This window comes from Eurosta solidaginis, chromosome 4 (genome assembly GCF_040869045.1).
Source record: "Eurosta solidaginis isolate ZX-2024a chromosome 4, ASM4086904v1, whole genome shotgun sequence".
In the NCBI taxonomy this organism is placed as follows: Eukaryota; Metazoa; Arthropoda; class Insecta; order Diptera; family Tephritidae; genus Eurosta; species Eurosta solidaginis.
In genome coordinates this window covers 237,680,513-237,701,292 of record NC_090322.1, presented here as the reverse complement: position 1 = coordinate 237,701,292, position 20,780 = coordinate 237,680,513, and the positions used below count along the sequence as shown (strand labels likewise).

At 35.3% G+C, this 20,780-nt stretch overlaps 1 protein-coding gene across 39 annotated transcripts in view; it reads left to right on the top strand.

The window, feature by feature from the left end:
- LOC137251101 (uncharacterized) overlaps nucleotides 1–20,780 on the top strand; it is a 641,551-nt gene that overhangs the window by 25,024 nt on the left and 595,747 nt on the right. For 31 of the 39 annotated variants that reach the window (XM_067785125.1, XM_067785121.1, XM_067785114.1 and 28 more), the window contains one exon: nucleotides 2,877–3,552. The exons of 2 other annotated variants lie outside the window; for them this stretch is intronic. The gene's annotated coding sequence lies outside the window, so the exon portion shown is untranslated. Of the gene's footprint in view, nucleotides 1–2,816; nucleotides 3,553–20,780 lie in introns of all 39 variants that reach the window. 6 more of the 39 variants (XM_067785123.1, XM_067785124.1, XM_067785119.1 and 3 more) reach the window with 2 other exon arrangements.

Here is a 20,780-nt window from a genome sequence, read left to right as displayed (position 1 = left end):
ACTTTCAGCCTGTTATTGTATGTGAAGGTTTTTAACGTATTCAGTACCTCTTGAAGCTTTTTTAACTACTAAGGTTCATTGATAATTAGTGAGCTATCGAGGCATTGTTCAAAGAGATTCTAAGTTTAAAACCTCTGTCTGGATGCAGTGGAATTGTGAGAAAATTTATCTAGGGCCGATATCTGCTTCATATGGTTCTATAACATCGTAACGCAGTGATTCACTAAATAAACATAAGCCAGCGTCAGCGTTTGATAATATGGTAATGAACTCTAATACCTTGTGCCTTAGTAAGTGTGTTGACCCATTTTGGGTGGCTACCTTACTTAATCTATACTATGTTATTTGAACAAACGCGGTGATTAAGTTAAAAGTGCTTCGAAGAAAAGGTAGACAATCTGAGCTCTCACACATGTAGCATCAATATGAGCCACAAGTTTAGTTCTCCCTAGTTTGTTTAGGTGAAAAGCAGGCAGTATAACCTAACCATTACTTAAGTTACGAATGCAGAGGAATGATTATTAAAAAAGAGGAGGTGCACTCTGTAGGGTTATCTACTTTGTAAAATATGCTTTAATTTTGTAAATTATTTTTATGTTATTTTACTTTTAATGTTATTTCAAAATGAAAATTTTCAAATCAGATATTTTAGAATTTTTAATTTGTGAAAATATTTAATTTGACTGTGAAATAAATTTTTAATAAAAATATAGTTTAACACTATACACTCCTATTTCCAATTTTTTTTTTTTTAGAGATTCATTTCCCTGTCATAAATACACTTTAGAAAAAAAAGACATTGATATAAAGCCAAAAATGAGGGCGTGGTGCCCCATACCAAATTTTGAAAAGATATCTCAAAAGTTACTTAAGTTATCGTGTTCAAAAACGGTCGGATGGAAATTTAAAAATTAATGTTTTTAACTCTGATCTTCTTCATATACGAAAATCTACATATACATATGTATATATCTCGACTAGTTTATGCCGTTAAAACCCATCGTTATTGCAACGATGTTAGGTTATATAGACCTCACATAGACTGAACTCCGTTCTCTTGGCCAATAGAAACAATTTTAGAGGACCTTGCTTACCTGCTGCCTTGACATCTGGCAACTCTGCTGCCTCTATTACGCGGAGCCTTGAGCTCGCTAGCATAGGACAGGAAGACAGAACGTGCTCAATCATTTCTTTCTGCAGCTCGCACATCCTACATCTGCTGTCCCTGACGTAGCCTAACTTATAAGCATATGACACCAGAAGGAACAGAAACTGTGTCATAGAATCTTAGAAATTTTGCAGCCTCGCGCTTCTATCCACGCCTTTTCTGCTTAGTGAATCATATGCAACTCCTGTGCCCTTATAATTTCTCCAAAATCCATATGGGTCTACTGTCTATTCATCGAGTGCTACACTCTCCATTGCCAACTCATCAGCCTTTTCGTTACCATTTCCGTTTATGACCGGAAACCCAGTATAGATGTATGCCCCGACCTGAGAGAAGCCTCTCCAATACTTTTTTGCATTGCAGAACACTTTTTGATGAAGTACTGTGTGAGATGTTGCCTTAATCGCCGCCTGATTTTTAATATATATATATGTATTGACACGACTGTAGCTTAAGTACGCTTCCACTGGAATTTTTGCTGCTTTCTTCTCTGCTACAATTTCCGCCTGAGAGACACTGCAGTCATCTGGCAGCCTGCATAACCTACTTACTTCCGGATCGCCACATTAAACAGAAGACCAGACCGCTCCCTTTAATTTGGAAGCATAGGTATACAGCGAGCTTTGCTGAGTTGAGTACACTGAAAGAAATGGTGCTAGTAAAATCAACAAATCGGTTCTGTTGTTCTTGATTGATCGAATTATGGTTACTTCGACCGAGTTTGTCTTTTCAACAGAAGAGAAATTGTCGATCTTAAGTTAACAAAATTCTGTAAAATTGACAGATTCCTAATCAATCTAACTGATTTTTTTTTAACACAACTGATCTCACTGGTCATTTCAACAGCGATCAACAGTCAATACATGAGCAAATTTCAAAGAGAATTTTACGTTCACTGCGCTCTCTACTTTGTACTTACGTATGCTGTGTACTATATGTATGCACATATTTACGTATGTATATGGCGGCCGCCGTGGTGTGATGGTAGCGTGCTCCGCCTACCACACCGAAGACCCTGGGTTCACACCCAGGCAAAGCAACATACAAATTTTAGAAATAAGGTTTTTCAATTAGAAGAAAATTTTCCTAAGCGGGGTCGCCCTTCGGCACTGTTCGGCAAGCACTCCGAGTGTATTTCTGCCATGAAAAGATCTCAGTGAAAACTCATCTGCCTTACAAATACCGCAACATAGCTACTTTCGTACAAAGCTGTCGCAACAACTTTTTTAGTTCATTTGACTACTAAAACAGTCAATTACGAATCAACGATGTGTACGCAGTTGATTCAACATATTGTTGCGATGCATAAATTGACAGAAATTTCGGTTGAATTGACCCGTATTTCGGTTGATTTTACCAGTCTTTTTCTCTCAGTGTATAAAGCAAATGAAGTTAGGTAGATTGGGTCAGCTTGAACTGACATAGATTGAATCCACAGCGTTACCAGAACTTCTTCCGACGACAAAACTGAAAAATTCCCCTAGAGCTATGTTATAAAATAATTTTTCCCTCTTAGGAAATACTAGAAGCTTTTAAGGTCCTACCCTACTTCCTGCTTCGAAATTTATGTTTCTGAAAAGGGCAAATGTATTACAGAAAAGGATGTTATAAATATAATTGAGTTCCATTGCCCATTTGTTAAATACAGTTTCAAATGGTGTAGAACAGTTGAGCATAAAAGAAAATAAAAATTTGACCCCCATTCCAGTAGGCGATACAAAAGCAATCCAACAATATAATAAAAGAGAACATTAAATTGTGAGAAAGGCGATTAAAGACTTTAATATGCACGAAGAAATCAGTGCGAAATAGAATAATAAAGCAATAAGCAGCCACAGAATAAATCATAAGCTTATTAAAAAACAACTAAAAAAGCAATACAAATATACTAAAAATAACAGCAAACAAGTTGCATTATAAAAAAATTATATATAAGCGTTTCAAAGCAATTTAAATTAAATAAATAAATAGCAAGTGAACTTAACCAAAATTAAAAAATTTTAAATAGAATTTGTAAATATCAAATAAAAATTATCTTAATTAAATGTATTCGTGCAAAACTTAAAAAAAAGTATGCATGATATTAAAAAAAAATATTAAAAAAATATTTTAAGACTAATAAGCCCGTAGTTCATAGCCGATTAGCAAAATATCCGAGCACACAAACCACAAAAAAGTCAGTTTTGCACCTTAATTGTGTAGTGTTTATGTGTATTTATGTAATAAGAAAAAACAACTGCAAAATAAATATAAATTTAGTTAAACCACCACCGAAAATGTTAATGTAACTAAACAAAACAGATTAAAAAATAAAGTGAAGTGCACGCAGTTATACAATTACAACTAATTTAACAAAAAAAAACAAAAAAAAATAACAAAAACAGGTAAATTAAATATTTTCATCAGTTAAATAAATATTTACATAATAAATGCATTTCAGCATGTAAACTTGTAATTATCAATTTATTATTATACCGCAAAACATAGCAGAGAGCATGGAAATATGGGACTGAATCCCTTTTCCTTCACTGGCAGGTCTTGCGATAAAGCGTCCATTTGTACGAATGAACCAAGAATAAAATAATTAAAAACATTTTTTATTTAATAATTTGGGAAAAATTTAAACAGCGTGACGATTTTTCCCAAATTATTAAATACATTATAAATTAAAAATTTCATCAAATAAATGTTTTCATTCATTTAAAAGCAATAAGAGCAACCCCCGCTTAATTCATACAAAATTTGTTTTTTTGATATACTAAAATCTAGAAAATAATTAGGTAGGCCCTAGGTACTAGTCATCACACTCCTCATCAATCTAGGGCGTTGATCAGACAATTAAATAAAAGCGTTGGGCGCGTGGAATTTCTAAAAACGTCAGGTTCAGTTATTCTTAATTATGCATATATTAAAATACGAGCCTGACCCGTGCGCATCTAGCGCAACCAATATAAAAGTCTCTTATCAAATATCAACAGAAATCAGCTGGTGCAACAGGAATAGGCGTGCTCTCAATGTCAGTAAATGTTACAGTGTTACGTATTCTAAATTAAATAAGAATTTGATTTCAACATATTACGTTTCTGATATACCTTTGGTAAGGGTCAATAAAATTCGAGACTTAGGTATCGTATTTGATTCACCATTTATGTTCATTGAACAATTAAATTTTATAATCCCTCAAGCGTATTCTTTATTGGCATTTATAAAAAGAAATGGCTCAGAGTTTAGAAACCCATATACTAAAAAGTTATTGTATAATGCGTTTGTAAGATCAAGGCTGGAATATGGTTCTATAATCTGGTGTCCATACTGTGAGGTTCAAAAAGTATTTATGAAATATTGCTTATCTGACATAAATTTTGACCTGCCGATCCCTTCATATACATCCAGGTGTAAGTTAATTAATCTGCATACATTAGAGAGTAGAAGGGTAATTTCTTCTATTATATTCATTTATGATATCGTTAATGGCATTATTGATTGTCCAATACTTCTTGCATTATTGAACTTTCATGTGCCACCACGTAACTTACGCCAACATAATGTGTTTACTATTGAAAAGTTAAGTTCTAATTATGCGATGAATGCTCCAATCACACGCGCTCTAAGTGTAATCAACTCTATTAATTCCAATCATTGCATTGATTTTTTATCTCGAACTTGCTTTAAAAATATGTTATTTTCTGTTTTAAGCTAAATAGTTTAGTACTATCCATATACATATGTACACATATATCCATATGGAATCTAGTCTGTAAGATTTTTGTAATCATAGAATTAAATAAATAAATATGAAATAAATATGAAATATGAAATAAATATATTAATTTACAGCTTGACTGCCATCTAGCGTACAATAGCAACTGCCGGTAATGCAGTGCAAATATTCACAATAGATTTCTTTGTGTGCTCACAATCGTTTATTCTTAACAAATTATTTTAATAAAATATAGCTAAACAAAAGCACTACTACCAAAATTGCCCAAAGCTCGCTAATAGCCCGATATAGATTTGGATTCCAAATAAGAGCGAAAAAGGGACCCGTACATAAAAAACAGCAAGTTAGAAATAATATTGTAACGAATTTAGTGCAATTCCGCTTATTTGCAACCTTCTGCTAACGCTCGAATCATTAAACTGTTGAATAAATGACTCTAATAATCAATAATGCAAAATGGCCTTTATTAGACTACTTTCACAACAACACTTTTACTTCTCAACAGATAGCGTGCCTAAATCAAACTGATTCCATTATTGCTCAGCTTGCGTTCTTTTATACTCTTCGATTTCCTCGTTCGCATACTTCTAGGCGTTTCTAGAATTTAAGTTAGTTAGCAGCTATAAAATTACCAGATTTATTATTACAGATGCACGTTATAGCTTCTCATATGCGCGTGTATATTTGAGTGATACTTGCACAAATGATTGCCTACTTTTTTTTTGCCTTTGCCACAACAATAATTTTTTGTAATGATTATTGTTTTTGTAATTTTTCTATAACTGAAAAATTTTATTTTTTTTTGGAACAGTAAGTAGAAAATTTTTCAGACAACCTACCATAGCTGCGCAGATAGATCCATTTCGAAGGGTGCTAAGGCTTCATCATCAGTACGCTTTAGGCATGCTGCGCTAATCATTTAACTATACAGCGGTGGTTTGTTTGACTGACAAATTGCTACTTCTATTCCTTCTTACCAACTATATTTATTCAGCGTTGCGCCATCTGTTGCAAGACACTGATAATGTTGGATTTGTTTATTGTCAGCTACTTTGTTTGACATTTCCCAGGTGCTCATGGTTATCAATAGGTCGATAAAACAAAAACAATTGTTAATAAACCATGAGCACTTGAGAAATGTCAAACAAAGTAATTGACAATAAAAAAATCCAACATTATCAGTGTCTTGCAACGCTGAATAAATATAGTTGGTAAGAAGGAATAGTAGCAATTTGTCAGTCAAACAAACCACCGCTGTATAGCTAAATGGTTAGCGCAGGGTGCCTAATGCGTACTGATGACGAAGGCTTAACACCCTTCGAAATGGATCTATCTGCGCAGCTATGGCAGGTTGTCTGAAACATTTTCTACTTACTATTCCAAAACCAAAATAAAACCGTTTAACTTAAACAATTTTTTTATTATTATTTACTTAAATTTCGCTTACAAAATTTGTGCTCCAAAGTATTTTGACGTCACTTCTACCGGGACTTGATTTTTTACTTAAATTTCACTTACATAATTTGAACGTATGTGCTCCAAAGTATTTTGATGCAACTTTTACCGGCCTGTATGTAATATTTGTTCAATGAGCCAAAACGATCTCGATCCTTGCGCCACCTGGCTGCGATTTTTTTCATATGTCTCTTTCTATTCATGTATGTAATATGTGTTTCAAATATGAGCCCAATCGGACCACAAATAGGATTTTTTGAAATATTTCAATTCATGCGCCACCTACCGAAGTTTTTTCTTATTATTGCATTATCATCGGGTTCTGAACTATATTCCAAGTTTCAAGCTTGTAGCTTATACGTAAATGTCAATAAAAAAATTTGTAAACAACGCTCGGTACACAGAGTCAAGCTAAATAAAACCGTTTAAAAACTAATTCTTTGCATATATAAAAATCTGATAAATATTAATTTGAGCGGTACCCATTGTAATAGTTTTTTTTAGTCGAAAAAGTCTTGTTAAAAAAATTGTCCTAGGTTAATGGCTATGGGATCGCGGGGACACCCATAGCATTTTCATGACGAATCATGCATACTTTTTCTTTCTCGCACTTTTTGAAACAAAAAAATCCGCAAATAAAAGTTAAGTTCGGAATTTTATTTCATAAGTCGGAAAATAAAAGTGGAATTTGGACTTTTATTTTTTAAGGACAGAATAAAAGTCGGCTCCATAACTAAGGAACTTATCATCCAAACGAAACGAGTTTTTACCAATCGAACCTCCTAAATATCTTTATTTGAAACCTGAAACAACTTTTCAAAATATTTTGTTACTAATACTGGAAATTCGGCATCGAAAAACTGTAACCAACTCCCATAGTACCATACTTATAGCTTTTCCAGAGTAAATTTGCACCTGTTTTTCGCTATAAGGTTTAGTCCAATTGAGATTTTTCCTTGAAATTTGATACACCGTTTTCAATTGAATTTGATGCTGGAGAAAATTGTACTAGCTGCTGAGCTTAGCCGCCCTGGAACAATATTCTATAAAAGCGTGCTGACGGCATTGATATCATAGAAGGCAGAGCATTTGCGCCCACGCTACTGTTGGCGGCCATAGTTTGGAAATAGTAAAAGATTTCGCGTCAGCCAGTACCGCAGAAGATTTAATGATGAGCTGCATGAGCTTTACGCAGACATCAACGTATATACATATCTATGATATAAAAATAAGTCGCTGAATTGTGAAATTAGCGCGAAAATCGAGAACGGTTGGACCGTTACGAGGATTGTTCTTACGGAGAGAAAAATTCTAAAATTTCCCTAAAAAAGTCTAAAAACTTCACTTTTGTAGTAAAAAATCATAACATTTTTGTTTACACAGCTATATGCATGTGGTTGTTCGCTGTCAACTGAGCGCGCAAATTGCATTTGAGTGAGTCATGATGCGACACATACGTACATACATAGCATTCGCTGCGTTATTTAATTTCGGGCGTAGGACATATGTATGTACTTTCATTTCATATCAGCTTGACATATATATGTACATATTTAACAAAGTCTGCCAAGTCTGTTAGTCCATAATATAAAAAAGAACGGTTGGAGCGATTTAGTTACTTCTTTTTTAAGGATATTCCTTGAAGTACGAAAATGATTCTTACGGAGAGAAAAATTCTTTCCAAGAAGTGGACCAGAGACCGATCCATTGGAATATCTTATATTCATGGTTATATTTGTCTGAAATTTCGTATATAGGTAGCCCTTTGCCTAGATTCGCATTCACGACACTTCGCGTCAGGGACGGATGTATTCGAAGAAGTCCGGTTCATAGTTAGATTTGTTTGAAATTTGGTATACAGGTAGCCCTTTGCCTAGATTAGTAATTACGATTATTTTTTTCGAAAAGTGAACCAGGGACCGATCTATTCAAACAAATTCTATTAAACGTTTGATTTGCCTAAAATTTGGTATATTGGTAGACTTTTGCTCAGATTCGCATTCACGAAACTTCGGGCCAGGGACCGATGTATTCGAACAAAATGGGTTCATAGTTCCATTTGCTTGAAATTTGGTATATTTTCGGGAAGTGGACCAGGGACCGATCTATTCAAAGAAATTCTATTAATCGTTTGATTTGCCTAACGTTTCGTATATTGGTAGACCTTTGCCTAGATTAGTATTTACGAAACTTTTTTTTCCCAGGAAATGGCCCAGGGACCGACTGGGAGCGGGATTGGGATTGGAATCAGAACTGTAGCTAGGACTGGAACTAGGATTGTGACTGGGACTGAAACTGGGATTGGGACTGGGATTATGACTGGGACTGAAACTGGGATTGGGACTGGGACTGGGACTGGGACTAGAACTGGGTGGGGGTGAGGGAAGGGGTAAAATCTTCTTAAGAGATATGCAGATAGACTAAGGTTAGGGAAGAACAATGTCTGCGGGGTCTGCTGTTATATAATAAAAACGCAGCGGCTACGTTGGCTAAGCCATGTTATGCGAATGGAGGATAACGCCCCGGCTAAGAAAATATTTTTATCGGAAGGACCGATAGTTATAGGGCCGGACTTTTATTCTGTCCATAAAAATAAAAGTTCTGATTTAATAATATTTTTCGGACTAAAAAAATAAAAGTTCGGAAAAATATTTCACTGTAAAAGGAATAACAGTCAGGGACTTTGCATTCAAAAGGATAAAATTCATCAATCCACTTATTTTGAGTAAAACTGTACGCGCAATTAGAAAGATACCCAGTTTTTTACCCGGCTGCAAAGGAAGTCTTAAACTTTTTTGTATTAATATTTTTATTTTGTTACAATGACAGAACATCCCTACTAAACCTTTGCACGATCCTTTTGAATATGGACTTGGTTATGGAGATAAAACCACGGTCTTGGAGCTTATTTAACATAACAGTCAGTGATAGGCGCTGTCGTCTACTCTTTATCAAATCTTCTATCCGCCCTCAATAGGGTAGACACCAAACCAGTCAGAGCGTATACTTGGCTGTATTTCAACGGAGCCTTAGAAAATAACGATCACCTTACCACACATTGAGCCGGGCATTCATCGGCACTAGACTTCGCTGCGAAATGTTTGAGTTGGTGACCGAAGGTAGCGAAAAGTCGCTTTGCCGCGGAAAACCATCAGTGCTGCAGCCAGTATGAGGTGGAAGAGATTGTGGGCGGAATGATGAGGCACATATCAGCTGAAGTCAATAAACACACTTTTAGGAGGTGGAAAGAACCTTGTTCTAGGGTTGTGTGCTAGGCTAGCTGCACCCGCAAAGCACGTAGGTCTCAAGCTGCAGGATGTAAGTAAAGATCCTAATAGTGAGGAAACAACTACCTTGAAAGTTGCTTATCAGAAAGAAAGGGGAAACAGTGGTAAAATGTCAACAACAGAAAACGCGGATGTTGGAGTGAAACTTAGACTTTCGTGGAGAGGCCAAATGGTTGAGAGGCTGTATTTCCTCCCTCGAGATTAAATGATGTGGTGAGGAGGTCGCTTAAATTGGTTGTAGGAAGGTTTTTCTTAGCTTCATGAACAGGATATTCTGGTACGAGCCAAGTAAACCGCTACCATTATTAAATTCGGCCAGGTGGTACAATGTTGCTAAGCTGATGGCGTACAACAATATCGCGACCCAAAAGACACATACATTTTGGAGACATGTAGGAAAAGAGAGATGCTTTAGTCCCAAAGGCACGCAGGAGGTGCTATGAGCCGGAATGATACTCATCATAGACGTAGCTGTATTCCTAATATACTTTTGGTGGGCAAAATATTCAAATAGGTTATTATCCTCGCAAACTGAAGTTCGAGGGAAATCTGAAAACTATCCTTCCAAGTAGGAAAGGCTGGAAGAGAGCCAAGAGCGCAGCTGATAACGGTATACAAATCTAAACCGACGACCTCAAGTTGATCTCAGGGGTGGTAGATTTAATTATTAACGCAATTTTGAAAACTTTTTCCGATTTGGAAAACTCGAAACTCCCTTGAAAACCTTTACCCTTTTCCTGACAGACGGGAAGCAATAAAAGCGCCACGTACTAAATCGAAGTTGGTAAGTTCATAAGTTAGCTTAGCCAAAACTTTGAGGCTGGTCAAGGCGCCGTATACGTAAGTGGTTGCCAACGCAATTTACAGCTTCGCCAACAAAATTATCAGCCCCATCCACCCGTAGCGAATCGTGTTTGTTTAGCAGTCGACACCTTGCGGAAGGAGGCTGAAGCCCTATAAAGTTTAATTTGGTTCCTATTAGTAGTACTATTTTCCGTAACTACCCACCAGTATTCATAAAACTCCTCAAATTCGTCAAGGAGTCTTATCATAGCTACAAAAGGAGAGAAAGTAGGTGGACGATGAGCTGGCACTTATGTAGGTGCTCAGTTGAAGTAAGTAGGTATACTCTTAGAGTAAGCAGTCCCCTGAGTGCTTCTAGATCGTGAACCCATGAATTTAGAGCGGTCCGCATACGTCATTGGGCTAATCATGCTGAAAAAAGATGGGTATTCCGCATAGTACTCATTGCGCAAGCTGTAAAAACATAGCTGCCAGAGCGACAGTCCCACTTTTTCTCTAGAGGTTAAGGCAAGTTAAATGATATGCAAACGGTTTCTAAATAGCTTAAACCTGAACAACTTGGGTGGAAGCGATTATACCTACTTCGGGGGCTTTGAACTTTTTGAATTTTGTTTCAATTTGCAAAACTCTACCTCACTGCTCATGGGATTTGTGGTTGCAGCCCCATCTACATTTTAGCCATGCTTTGAATTTTAGGAATCTGTTTCACTGAGATGTTGTTAGCAGCAGTCAAAATCATTTTCAAAATTTTTAGATTCTTGTGCAAATTTATTTCTCTAAATATATTGTACGGTCCCCTCGACCTGCACAGTGCCTCGAATTTTATGTTCATAGCTCACCTGGAATGTACCCTACAAACTTTAGATTTCTGTAAATTGTGAGGTATTTTCTAATTATCTCATTTATCTGAGACACCTGCCATCAAAATCAATTCATTGAATTTCAATAAAATTATATGTTGTCCAATTTGTGTACAATTCTGTCAATCTAATATCCTTTTTCAATCATTTGGTTACCAAATTACCATATTCTCTCCTACATATTTAGTATTAACGCTAATAAGCAATGCATGCATGTACACTAGACTGGGTCAATTTATTAACCGATATCGCGCCATCGATTTTTCGATAGGATTTGGGCTGAGGAAAAAAATTCCACTACGCATACCCAAAAAATAATTTTCGACCCTGCAAAATTTCAACGATTTTTTCGATATTTTATGCATTTTTTCCTTTTCAAGGCTCCAAATCATTTTTTATGTATTTTTTTCGTTTCAATTAGCAAATGCAAAATTGGTAAATGCAGTTTTTTGAAAAAAAAAAATTTTTTTTATGGAGATTTAGAAGAATTTTGGTCGAAAAATCTATTTTTTTTTGCAGGCTCAAAAATTATTTTTTTTGCGTATGCGTATTGGAACTTTTTTTCCTGACCCGAAATCCTATCGAAAAATCGATGGCGCGATATCGGTTAACTTTCGTCCATACAAATCGAGCCAATCTCATAGATTGGCATTTGCATAATTTAATATTCATTTTCACTGTAAAAAATTTTATTATAATTTACATAACAAATATTCGCTAAACAAAATAATTTCTGGTTGAATTAACAAAACTTGTGAAACTCTAAGGAACTATTAAAAATAATTAGTTATGCTACATTTACCATTTGACATTTCACCTATGTCTTTGTTACGATATGTTCGCATTTAAATTATACCGACGCCATATAGATTTACTATGTAGTAGTCTAAAAGTTTGAATCCCCATTTTGGGAGAACTTCAATCCGTTGTTCCATTCCTTAAGCCGTCATCAACTCTTTTTCACATTTTATGAGCTTTGTTTTGGAAGCTTTGTTAATGTCTTTGCCAACGCTTTGCCTCACTGTTATATTCACTGAAGCGCGCATGAAAATAAGGAGGAAGAGTAATAACGTAGTCAAATAAATTGTGAGTGATAAACCAGTACTTCCATGTATTAACGTTTTAAGTACCCTCAACTCTAGAATTATCCTACGCATTTTTTACTACTTTTCGGAAGACGGAAATATGTAGGCAATAATAATTTATGACAAAATTTATTCTACAGTTGGCGCAAAGTACATAACATTGGCTCAAACTGAAAATGGAACTGTGATATGCTAGTGTATACTTTTTTGTTCTCAAACATTTTTCTAACAAAAAAAAAGGCTTTGCCTAGGCGTTTTCATGTTTTTTCGCATCTTCATTAGGGAGACTTGTTTATTTGTAAGTACATAAGATCATTTTTATTTAATTTATAAAATTAAAATTTTTACAAAAAATTTTTCTAATGAAAATTAATTAAAACAATTGCTAGTGAAAACAGTTTAGCAATTTCCCTAATTTATTATCATTGACAAACTGTTTACCCACAACCATACATTTTTTTAATGGTAGTGGAAAATGTTTAGTTTAGTGAAAATACTAAGAGCACTATGCTCAACTATTAGCTATAACTATCTACATACATATATATATGACCTATATCCTACCAAATCCTATTGGTCTAGGTATAGTCGTCTCCGAGTTACAACGATTACAATAAAACTGTTTCCAGAAAGTGATGGGATGATATCGAAAACAATCTATAAATGATCACCAAATGGTCCCGATGTAATTCTTCACACAATCCCGAAATAGTCCGAAAAATGTGCCGAAATAATACAACAAAACATGCGAAATAAGAACCGAATCAAATCCAAAATAATGCTGTGATATTTTTGAAAATATCCAAACAATAAACTGTGAATGTATACAAAATGATGCCAACAAAGTCCTCAAATAATCCGAAAGTAGTCTCGAAATTATGCGGAGATAGCCTCAAAGCGATCCTTAGATAGTTTTGAAATGGTCCCGAGCTGAACTAGAAACAGCTCGAGATTATTCCATGATACCTAAAATAGTTCCTAAGTAAGCTCTACATGCTCTTTATACCGCCACCAAAATTATCTGGATATAGTATCAATATGATTATAAAAACAATCTCGAAAATTGCTCCGAAAATAATTCTGTGAAGAAAATAATCCTGAAATAGCATAAGTAAGACAATCTCAACCTTATTCCGAAATGATCAGGACATATAACCGAAAATATGCTAAAAGTAATCCTGGAAAGGTTCCGCAATTATACCGAAACAGTCCTTCATTCCGGAAACAAACAAATGAATTATACCGAAGAAGTCCAAATTCTTCGGAAATATTTTGAAGACAATCCTTAAGTCATTCCAAATTTTTTCAGAAATGATTCTGAAACAGTTCTGAGTTGCTAAGTGGACAGTTTGAAAGTGATCCCGAAGTAGACTTAATGATCCCTAAAATAATACCTAAAGCGTCTTGAAATTATTTCGAGAAGTTCCCGAAATTAGTCCGAAAATTATTCCAAAGTATAATGCGGTAGCTATTCCGAAACCAATCGTAATTCAACATTCCCGAAATAACCTCGAAAGCAAATAAAATAAAAATATTATAACCCAGAAATTATCGCGAAGCAGTCCCGAGCATTCCAGAAATGATCCGGAAAACTTCTCGAATTTTTTCCTTAAACAATCTCGGCACTATCCCGAAAACAGCCGTGTATATATATAAATAAAGCCAAAATGACTCCGGGATAATCCCAGTTTTATTCTGAAAATGAATCGTTGGTCCTGATAAATTCTCGATACGTAAAATAATCCAAAATGTTTCCGAAAAGAAACCCCAAACCATCCCAAAATATTTACAAAAGGAAAATTAATAAACACGGAAGCCGAAATGATGCGGGGATAGTCCCGAAAATATTCCTAAACTTGAAATAATTCTAGTTCTGTATTGATCCAGACACAGTTCCGTAATGATTCCAAAAAAGCACCGAAATTGCCCCGAAAACAGTCTTAAAATCATTCGGAAATAGTTAAAAATTACTGGAAATTTCCGAAAATTGTTCCGAAAAAAATCTCGAAATTATAATAAAATTAGCCTCTTAACTGTCTCAAACTAGCTCCAAAATAATTCCAATATATCTCCCAATTCATTGTGCAAACGTTTCCGAAATAGTCTTGATAGGATTCAAAAGTCGATAAAAAATTTTTCCGAAATACTTCTGAAAAAATTTCCAGCTGATGCCGAAATAGTCCAAAAATTATCCCGAAATGATCCGTATATAGTCCCAAAATAATTGCGGGAGTATTCTAGAGTTAAGGTTGCCACGAATAGCACTTTTGAAGGGTTTTTATACAAAAAAAATATAAGCAATTTAAAAATTCAAGTTTATATTTTTAATTTTGAAAAAAAAAAATCACAATAAATTATTATTTTTTTTTAATTTTGTTCTACTAATTTACAAAAATAATAACTTACAAAAAGACGACTCAAGTTGGAGGTATTTATTTTATAATTTAATATTTTTTTAATAAGAGAGCTTTTCGGTAGCGGTAGTATATGTGAAAAGAAAAAATAAAGTCTTCTCTCCTAGGCGTTTTCATGTTTTTTCGCATCTTCATCAGGGAGTCTGGTTTATTTGTAAGTACATATGACTATTTTTACTTAATTTGTAAACTTAAAATTTTTACAAAACATTCAAAATATTTTGAAATGCATATCTTTCTATTGATTATGCAAAATTCATTGGCAAATTGAGGCAGATTTGAAATTATTTTTTAAAGTGAACGAAGTATGACTTGCAGTTTGAAAAGTATTATTGAAGCAGTGTGCAAATCACTGTAAATATTTTCCTTTATGAACCAAAGAGTTATTTTACATGAATTTACATATTCGTAGTAACTCAAATAAAACCAATAGTAAAATCTTGAATAAATACAACTTTTATGTGTTTTGAATTATTTATGATTCTACGAAAAATATTTCTGCTTCATACACTTTGAGAAAAGTATAAAATTGAATGGCGATGTCATAATAAATAAATATACACGCACACACACACGTATTTATTTACGAAAGGATGTCGCAATCACGTAAAAAATTATTTCTTAGGCAGGAGATGCCTGATAATACATGAAAAATAGTTTGTATACTTAATGCTTTGCAAAAATAACTATGAAATTATACGACTTTCGACATTTGACTTGACATTTGTAATAGATTTTATTGCTGAATAGTATAAAGAGACATATTACCAGGAAATGTTTATACTTAAGTACATTAGGGAGTGCCATGTACAGCATTGTTTTTTCGCTCTCAACCGAAAGTATCAGAGAATATGTCCAAAAAAAAATTTTGTTACTAGAGGTCGGCCCAGGGGTTGAAGTTATTTCACAACAGATGTAGCTTTACCAGAAGCAAATTGTTAGGGAATTTTAGGGAAGAGCTTCGTCGGCTTCTTATTGGCAGCAACCTTTATTATCGGTATTGGATAATTTTCGTCGACAACGGCCGCATTTGTGTGGTGATGGCACGCTCCGCTCGAAGATCCTGCGTTCAAGTCCCGGAAAAGCAAAACCAAATAATTACAAACAAGTTTTTTTTCAATAAAAAAAAGTTCTTCGAAGCGGGATCGCTCCTCGGCAGTGATTTGGCAAATACTCCGAATGTTTTTCTGCCTCAGCTTCTCAGTGAAAACCCATTTGCCTTGGAAAAGAAGCTCGGCCCAAAATCTATTCGTGCTTTACATTTATTTTATTAATCGGTTCGTTATCGAGTTGATATTACCGAATCATCAACTTCTTATTGGTTTCTTATCGGTCTGTCATCGATTTTATATTGCCGGTATAAGCCGATGAGTCGCCATTAACAAATCGATAACATGCCGATAGCAAACTGGTAACACTCCGATAGGAAATCGATAAATTTTCACAGCAAATCGATACATATTTGATAACGAAATCGATACCTATCCATAACACGCCGATAAAAAATTGGTGATATATTGATAATTTTTCGGTAAGTAAACGATAACTTTTTGATAACAAAATGTAAATTACCCCGGGCCCGGGGTTTCTGAGGAGGCCCGCGATATAGAGGTACTATGACATTTTTTTTAATCCAGGAGAGTCTTTAGTTGTTCCATGTGTAATTTTTAAACCGAATTTCAAAAGTAACGAAAATCTGCATTTCGTTTAAATATTATAGTGAAGTGTGAAAAATAAAAATCTATATATATAAAAAGAAAGGTGTTTGAAGAGATGCGTCGGTCGATTGTTCAAACTTTCACACAAGTTGTGTAAACCTCACACGGTGGTTACTACATAGGTTTGGTTGCGATCGACGTACAGGGTTTCGAGATATAGGCCGAAACGTAGACCCCAGTACCCCTAGAATATGTTTATACAATATGGATATCAAATGAAAGCTGTTGATGAGTGATTTAGTACAGTGTAATATATTATCCAGAGACGGACTGAGACTGGGATTAGGACTAGGACTGGGACTGAGACTCGGAGTGGGACTGGGACTGGAATAAAATACATACCACCCTCTGGGACAGGCAATAAGGGATGCAGAAGAATGAGAAGAAATTGAGAGAAGAGAAAAGAGCGAAGGAGATTGAGAAAGGGATAGAATGAGACGAAGATGGAGATAGATGAAGCGAAAAAGACGGAGCGAGGAGTGAATAAAAGGATTAGGAAAAAGTGAAGGGGGGCGGGGGGGCAGAGTCAGATGGAAAAACCTTATTAAAATGTATGCAGATAGGCCAAATTTAGGGCAGAACAACGTCTGTCGGGTCTTCTAGTATTATTTAAATTTTTTTATATGCGATCCGAAACGGCTGTCGCCTTTTCTGTCCTGATGTCGAGTTGTTTAAATTTTTTCCTAAACATTTAGTTAAATTGAATTTATTGATATTATTGTAAATTGCCTTTATGTATTGCCTTTTTTGTTGCTATTGATTTTATACGTAATTTGGTACATATATATATTAGAGCGGGTCAAATTTGTTTTCCATCAGGAGTATAGCAAAAACGTAATCTACAGATGATTCTAGGAAAAATTGCTGAAGAAACCATAGCTCTAAGTCCGATTTGGAGTCCCACACTTTTGCAAAATAGATATTTTGCCATATGAATGTAGGGTATGGCCAAAAAATCTTCAAAGCTTCTGATAGAATTATAGGAAAAATATCATATTGAGCTTACTTTAAAGTTATTTTACGTACATTTCAGAATCTGTATTAATATCTATAGTTTTTTTTAATTTTAGTAGAGATGTCAGGCTTAAATTATGAAAAATTTGCTTAAAATAAACTTTTAACTACTATATTATCATTTTTAAAAAATTTCTTATGGAACATTTTTTTTTCATTGCAGCTAAAATAAGTTCAGAATATTTCCAACAACTTTCATTCAGACATTTTTCCTTTTTTCGAATTCGTTTTAGTAGAGAAAACTTAAAAAAAAAAAACTATATTTTCAAGTAATAAGCAAAAAAACACAATTTTTATAATTTAAATGTAATTTATTTAAAAAATTATTTTTTTACTTAGAATATACCATTTCAACGTATTTTTCAAAATAAAAGTAATGTTATGTTATTATTTTTTAAAATCTTTTTTACTCTTCATTCGTGGTTGTTTTTCACGACTTTCTGCTGTTACAGCCATAGGTTAGGTTGAACTGGCCGGTCCATGAGGACCTCACATAGACTGAATAAGTCTGTAGTGTTACCAGAAGTTTATTTTAATGGCCAAACTGAAAAACCCTATCACAATCCAGGACCTATGTTATAAAATAACTCCGTCCTCTTGGCAAATACTAGAAGCTTCCTAGGATTTAAGCCACTTGCTTTCTAGTTCTGACAGCTGTATCACTCCTAATAGCTGGAGTCTTAGCCTGACAAGCGTAGGGCAAGAGCACAGAACGTGCTCGATCGTTTCCTCCTTCAGCCCACACTTCCTACATCTGCTATCACTGACCAAGCCTAATTTAAAAGCATGTGACGCTAGAAGGCAGTGTGCAGTCAGAATACCCGTCATGAGTCTACAGTCCTCTCTTTCTAATGATAGAAGCAACTTTTTTAGTCTAAGGTTGTAAGACCTGCACATAATTTTCGACACTTTACAGCCCCGCGCTTGAACCCACGCCTTTTCTGCTTGGTCGATCATGTGCACCTCTCGCCTTCGCTTAATTTCGTCCAGTCTAATTGGGACGTCTACGGAGCAAGCCTTCAAGGGATGCGCCCTTTTTTGATAGTTCAACCGCTGGGTTCGCACCACGGGCAAAGCAACATCAAAATTTTAGAAATAAGGTATTTAAATTAGAGGAAAATTTTTCTAAGCGGGGTCGCCCCTCGGCAGTGTTTGGCAAGCGCTCCGGGTGTATTTCTGCCATGAAAAGCTCTCAGTGAAAACTCATCTGCCTTGCAGATGCCGTTCGGAGTCGGCATAAAACATGCAGGTCCCGTCCGGCCAATTTGTAGGGAAAATCAAGAGGAGCACGACGCAAATTGGAAGAAGAGCTCGGCCTTACATCTCTCCGGAGCTTATCGCGCCTTACATTTATTTTTTTTTTTACCGCTTTTTCATTCCCATCTATTCCCATATGCCCTGGGGTCCAATATAGATATATGCTTCTCCCTGTCCCGATTCTCTCCAGGGACTGCTTACACTCTAACACGCATTTAGATGCTGTGCTATGCGAGATTATTGCCTTAATTCCTGCGTGACTGTCAATATAAAAGTTAACACGATTGGAGCTTGGGCTATTTTCTTCCAGGGTTTCTACTGCTTTGGTTACGGGTACTATTTCTGCTTGGAAAACGCTACAGTAATCCGGCAGCCTGTAGGATCTGGTTATTTCCGGATCAGCACAGTATACCGCAGACGCTTCTCCTTCCCCTACTTTGGAACCATCTGTGTACACATATATCGCCTCCTTCGCGATTTGAGCACCCTTCCGCCAACCGTCCACCTCTATTGTGGTCTTATTATCGCCATACGCCTGCACGTTTTTTTCTATAACACGTTTGGAAACAGATGTTAACAACTTTACATATCTTTCTGTTCCTTTATATGCATTGGAATATTAGAATCAGCTAGTGTTGGCTCATCACAATCTAAGAATTGTACCAAGTGATCGTACGGAATATTTCTTGTGAATGCCGGTTCAGATAGTAAATTACCGTCATTCAGATCAATCATATCAGTATTATCTGAAGCATTAAACTTGATATTATATTTTTTGTAAACTCTGAATTATAGCATAGCAGTTGAAATTATGAGTAGGTTGAACCCACTGCTCCAAATTCAGCGAAGAAACAAAAATTTTCTGAAGGAGCAGGTTACTCGAGTTAATCATACTCTTTGGCTCGTCTTTCGGACCGCGGCGAAAACGAATTTCAATCAGAGAACGTATAACAGACTGCTCCGAAGTTATTTTCAGAACCATTTCAGCATTATTGAGAGATAACTTTCAAATTATTTTTGGATTATTATAAACTAATGTCGGGACTATTTAGGGACCACTTCGGGACACTTTTGCTAAACTTAAAGGTAAAAGTAAAAACGTTACACTTTAGCTAAAATTCTAAAGTTGTATATTTTCATGGAAATACAAACAAAAAGTGAATGAAATAAACTTTTTTTATTTTTCTAAGTGCATTATTATTCTACAACTCATTACATATGTATGTATAATAATACTTCAAAGCTTCCTTTGTACGGAGTACTTATGATGAAGTTTAAAGCTCCCAAAATCTTTTGGTTCTATGCGATATTATGGACTATACGCCTGCTGAGTGCATTACCTTTTCAGAATTGCGTGAAGGATGTCTCTTTGTTCTTGTAACTTAGAAACTTGTCTTTTTATTGGCTGCTTTTTACCTGGTGAAGTTCCAGAGCTTTCAATGCTTTTCTCACCTTGTTGTAAACCTTTTGAAGTGTCTCGACAATTCGGGCTACTGGGACGCCCTTTACTTGGTGAAGTGTTACCACTAACGCCTACCCCACCTTGTTTTGAAGTGCCTTGACCTCCCGGACTTTTTGGAGAATCAGTATCTGGACGAGATATAACTGGTGAAACATTTTTTGAATAACCAGGTGAAGCACGGTAAACTAAAAGACCGGCAACAGGATCACCTTGTGGTTGAAGATATTCCTTACGAAGTTGAGAAGGATAATTTTTAAGGCCAGTTTGGGGAATACTGTTAGATGAAACCTCGTTCACCATCAACACCAAAGCTACTAGAGCAGTTAGTAATGCAGTAATTGTTCTCATTTCTATTTAGAGAAAAACTTGATCGAACTTATAAGAAGGTGAAGATATAACTGTAAAAGGTTTGTCACCTAACGGTCCTTTTATACGAAAAAATGTGACTCCAAATTTCATGCGCACAAAAGAATTTACTTGGAAAAGGTATAAACGTATTGAAATATGTTTGTCTATTCGTTAAGGCTAGAGGCTT